This window comes from Pongo pygmaeus, chromosome 14 (assembly GCF_028885625.2).
Source record: "Pongo pygmaeus isolate AG05252 chromosome 14, NHGRI_mPonPyg2-v2.0_pri, whole genome shotgun sequence".
In the NCBI taxonomy this organism is placed as follows: domain Eukaryota; kingdom Metazoa; phylum Chordata; class Mammalia; order Primates; family Hominidae; genus Pongo; species Pongo pygmaeus.
The window spans coordinates 57090809-57096482 of NC_072387.2; the positions used below are offsets into that span (position 1 = coordinate 57090809).

General features: G+C 42.8%; 1 long non-coding RNA gene across 1 annotated transcript; it reads right to left on the minus strand.

Moving 5' to 3' along the window:
- Positions 1-2353: 2353 nt before the first annotated feature.
- On the minus strand, positions 2354-5129 carry LOC129011626 (uncharacterized). The gene is made up of 3 exons (XR_008493382.1): positions 5065-5129; positions 4598-4704; positions 2354-3104 (listed from the first exon to the last, which is right to left on the minus strand). It is a non-coding gene; the product is annotated as an uncharacterized LOC129011626 (long non-coding RNA).
- Positions 5130-5674: the final 545 nt, after the last annotated feature.

The window sequence follows — 5674 nt, forward strand, 5'->3', positions numbered from 1 at the left end:
TAGGGGAGGAACAGCTCTATTCCTAGAGAGTTGGAAGGTTGACCAGATAGATAAGGCCTCCCATACGCCAAGCCTGGTGTCAGGAAACTCCTTGACTGAGATGGAGCTGCTAGGCCATGATTTAAGGTACCCCATCCAATGTGTGTGACCAGAGGCCACCAAACTGCACCTGAGTCAGGTAATTCTTGGATTATTTCACCTATCTTAGGTAGAGTATAAGAAACTCCTGCAGTCACTAATTCAACCAGAAGGAAGAATTCAGGCTTTTTCTCATATCTGCACACAGAAAACTGTGGCTCTCCTCAAGTTAGCCAAGGTACAGACCAGAAAACAAGTAGTAGTTGCAATGATGAAACAGTCTGCACACAAGCAACTCGATCAGCCAGAGCAGGGAGGGGGAAACATAGGTATGTGTGAGTGTGTTAGCATGAGTGTGAGTGTGCATGTGCGTGTGCCCCAGATGAGGCAAGCTGGTGAGGTCAGTCTTCTGAGGACCACAGATTTAGCCCAGGGACAGCGTGAGGCATCAGCCTTTAATTTTTGTAGGCTTCAGGTAACATTCCATCTATTAGGCTATATTTCACAGGTATGCTTGCAACTGGGAACGTGAGAAATGTATTCTTGAAATTTCATGTGGCTTATCTGACTTTGCCACATCAAATCAAAATGTCTTTCATCTCAGAGGTATCACAGGTGGATTCTTCAGATTTCAGAGGAGGTACTAGAGAGTGATAATCTCATCAAAGATATTCCTGCCTTTTGTGTCCTAGGGTCTATGACACACAGGCCCTTAGTTATTATGAGGCCTTTAAGTCTTCTGTAGGGAGTGCGTTAGGGGATGATGGAGAGAAACTTTATGTGTTTAATTCAGTTGTACTCGTTATTAAAGCTTATTCAATATATTTACAGTACAATATAAAACTTAAGGTGATGTCTGAATCAAACATCTATTAAACAAATTGCAAAATGTTTGGAACTTTATTCTAATTTTCCCATTAAAGTAATTACCTAAATTCATTTATAAACTTCATACGCCACCACTTATAGTTTTTAGTTCTGTAATATACATGTACATATATGAGTACAGTGTGTATTCTTTGCTTTTAGGAAATCCGGTATAAGAAAATCTAAAGTTGGAAAACAGATAACCCTCAAGGTGACTATTTATATGATCAAATAATTGGTTACTTTCCAAAAGTCTCTTTCAATGAAAAAAAAACAGAATAAAAAACTAAATCAAATCCATAAATATAAACTAAATACCTAATCTTATGAGCAAGAAAGAGGAGAACGAATATACAGAGAAGACCAAGATTAATTTGGGGTATTTAAGACTTTATAGGCCGGGCACGGTGGCTCAGCATGTAATCCTAGCACTTTGGGAGGCCAAGGCGGGTGGATCACCTGAGGTTGGGAGATCGAGACCATCCTGGCTAATACGGCGAAACCCCATCTCTACTAAAAATGCAAAAAATTAGCCAGTTGTGGTGGCACGTGCCTGTAATCCCAACTACTCAGGAGGCCGAGGCAGCAGAATCGCTTGAACCCGGCAGGCAGAGGTTGTGGTGAGCCGAGGTCACGCCATTGCACTCCAGCCTTGGCAACAAGAGTGAAACTCTTAAAAAAAAAAAAAAAAAGAAAAGAAAACTTTATATGGTTTAAGTGGCTTCAAAAACATCATTTATATAACATTAACCACATGACTGATGGGTAGAGTTGTTTCTGTCCATTAGATTCATTCCTCAGGGAGCCACTTATCCCTGTTTGGGCCTGCATGATTTTATGTCTTTTTTTTACATAAACCTATAGGTCTTTGAATGTTTTTCTACTTTCTGGTACAGAACAGGCTTACCTTGTACTTTCCCTCTCCTAGCCCTGAACCTATTCAGTTTCTCCAAGATGCCCAGTGCGATGATATTTAGAAACTAAAATCTGGGTGTCAGATGTGTTCATTGCTACTGAGATATTACTGCTTCTCGGCCCCTTTAGTAGAGATAGTTAGAATACATATTTATTTAAATTGTGACTGAATCTTACTGAATCCCCTGTTCCCAATTCAAAACCACAGAGTTTTTCCTTTAATGGAAAGGCGTTCTACATTCTTTAACTCAAATCAGTGATCCCTAGTCAGGAGTGCTTCTTGACTCATATTCAAGTTTGTAATCATTTATTTCTTATTTTGCTCCTAAAGTGACCCAGTAGGGGAAAGCTGATGTGAAGGCTGATTAGCTTTTACTGGGATCCCTTTTCCTAAGGAGCTTTCAACAGTTTCCATTCATTTTGCCTGACTCAGAAGGTACAATCTCTTATTTCTTTTAGTACCTTAAAAAACAAACAAACAAAAACACCACTTTCCAAAATCCTGTGTATTTCACATATGTCTAAAGTTTTGAGGACAACCCAACCTATACAGCTTTCTCCAAGAATTGTAGAGGAGAGGGAACAGAGCAGACAGGGGGTGACTGCCTCGTGATCTTGTACAGTCCACTGCTTACTGTTTGAAATCTTGAGACTAGGAGACTTATATTTCTGCTACCAGATAATTAAGATACAGCATCTTAATTATTCTTCTATCATCATACATATCAATGGTGTGCCGTGTAAAATTTTCTGAACTTAGCATTTTCACTGCTTCCAAAGGGCTGCACTATTTCATAAAAAGAAAACTGTGTTTCATAACAAAACGTTGCATAATTAAAGTGACTGTAACAATGACAAAAATGTGAATTTCCTCCTTCTCTTTCCTTTCTTTGAAGTCAAAGGGGGAACCAAAATGGAGTGTAAACGGAAGCTTTTTTGTCTTCCTTCTACCAAGCTTTGTTTGAGGTTCCAAATTCAATACACAGCTAGCACTGAGGAGGGTGTAGCAAATTTTCCAGCGGCTGCAGCCAGGATTAACTGTACTGCCTTCTTCCTTTGCCAAATCCATTCGTAAAACAAAACTGAAACAGGTCCTGAAGCTTTGTCATCTTTGAAATTGGGGCCCAACACACGGTGCAGAAAGTGCTGGACTTCAGAAAATCTGGGTTTGGGGCCATTTTTTCTGCTTTAGTGCCAAGTGGCCTTGGGCAAAGCATTGGTTCTCTTTGAGGCTGTTTCCTTCCCTGTAAAGCAAAAATAAAAGTCACGTTCTTGCTTACCTCATAAGGGTGTTTGCAGCTCAAATTAAATGTGATAATGTCAAAGAGCTTTGCAAACTCTAAAGAACTATAAATATAAGGTGTTATTAGAAGCTGTTGAAAGTAAATAATGGGGCAGCTTAATTCAAGTAATTTCAAATGCCTCAGGGTAAAAAGAGCTGTGTGAGAGTGTTAGACATTTGCACTGCCCTGTGGTAGTAAGAGAAGAGAGGGTGGGCTGAGGTGGGGAAGGTAGCATGACTCCTCTTCCCCAGTAAAGGTGGGCTGGGGTTGGGGAGAGAGATATTGAAGTTGGGGAAGGCAGGAGATGTCACAGCAGTTTGTAGAATGCAATTATGATGATGAGATGGGATTTAGCTAACAGGAGAGAGAAAGATGGTAGGAACGGCCAAATGTCCTTCAGAAATAGCAGAAGTAGGGCAAAAGATGTGGCTCAGAAATAGCAATAAATACATAAATAAATAAATCAGAAATGAAGGCCGATAAAGTTCGGAGGAGGAGGCTACACGTATAGGGAGAGCCTGAGGGGAGAGGAGTTTCCAGGGTTAGCGACAAAGGAGCCTGAAATGAGGATCCCAGGGTGTCAGCAGTTGATGTCCTGAGCCAGCAGCCTCCAGACACTCGTTCGCATTTATGAGTGCCTACTGTGTGCCAGGCACTAGAAAGAAGACTCTGTTTTCAAACAAAATCTTACAAGAACCCCAATATGTAAAATAGAAAAATTTGACACTGCTCTATTGAAGCAAGGCCTGGGGGACTCAGGGACATTCAACTTTCCTCTGGATCCCATTGGTAGCTCACAAAACATCTCTGCGGGGAGTGAGGCCTCTACTGAGAGACAGAGATAGTACCACTCATCTATGTTAACTCCAGCGCCTAGCACATGATAAGCATTCAGTATTTCCTGCATGAATGAGTACATGTATGCATGAATGAATGCACAAAATAGAGTGGGTGGTCTGTAAGAAAGAATTCAGATAAATGGGTGCAGTGGATTCCATAACTGCATAGTGAGGCTGTACTTAGCAACCATGAATAGTTAATACATAAAGGTTTCTCAATCTTCAGACATGGAATGGTGGGTGGGTCGCTGTGACTGGCTTGCCAGAGGCCAAGGGAGACACACCTGTGTGTGTCCAGCCACAGCAGCCAAAGTTAGAGAGCGTAAGACAAGACAGAACAAGAGAAAGCTTCTAGTGACAATGTCTTGCTCGCTTCATTGCAAAAACAAAGCTAGTCCAGTGCTCTGCTCCCGCGTGGTGGGGCAGGCTGTCTTCAGAATCACAGAACACAAGAAAAACAGCTGACATTTATCGTGTGCTACTTGCCAGGCACAGAAGCAGTCCTTTTATGTGTGGTGGGTAGAATAATGGCCCCCTAGAGACCTCTATACCCCAATCCCTGTAGCCTATAAATATTCTATGTTACAAGGCAATGGAGAAACTAAGATTGCTAACCTGCTGACTGTAAGGTGGGAAGAGTGTCCTGGATTATCCAGGTGGGCCCCATGTCTTCACAGCATCTTTGCAGGTAACAGTGGCAGGCAGGCGAGTCACAGAAGGAGCTGAAAGGACAGGAGCACATGTTGGAGTGATGTGATGTGATGTGATTTGAGGACTTGACTGGTCACTGCTGTTTTTGAGATGGAAGAGGGCCACAGGCCAAAGCAACGCAGGCACCCTCTAGGAGCTAGAAAAGCAAGGAAATAGATCCTCCCCTAGAGCCTCCTGGCTCTGCTGATACCTTGATCTTAGCCCAGCAAAACCCAGTTCAGACTTCTGACCTCCAGAACTGGAAGATTAAAAAATTTATGTTGTTTTTAGCTACTACATTTATGGTAATTTTTTTTACAGCAGCCATAGGAAATGAATACAGATGTTCTCACTCCACTTTCATGTGACAGCCCTAACAGTTGGGTACTTACTGTTGGTGTTTTGCAGATGAGTAGAATGAGGCATAGAGAGTTTGGATCACTTGACCTAGTGGTGCAACAGGCGGCCTGACTCCACAGCCTGTTCTATGTATCACACTGTCCCCTGGAGTGGCTTTACTTCCTCCTCCCCACAAATGAGAAAATGAGGCCCGAGAGATGTGTTCTGACCTGTCCCAGGTCACATGCAAGTTTGAGGAGACAAAGCTCAAACTATGCCCCAGGAGAATGATATAGACCAGTGCTTCACATACCTAAAGTCTCATCAGAATGCAGGTTCCAATTTAGCAGGTCTGTCTGAGCTGGGCTCTAGGACCCTGTGTTTGTAAACAGCTCACAAGTAAGGTCCAGCCTCTGGGTCTGGAGCGGCTGTAGAAGCAGCTCCTGTTCTCTGCTTCGGGGATCTGAGAATGTAGGGTCATTAGAAGAGGCTTGGGCTTCTAGTGGGATGAAGATGACAGGGCACTGGGAGGGAGAGAGGATGCTTGGAGACAGGGAGACACAGCCACCGACGGCCACGCGACAGTCCTGTGTGGAATGAAATTTAGGGTTTCACAGGGAAAGGTCAGGGCTAACCAGAAGGATATAACTTTTTGTGCTGCCC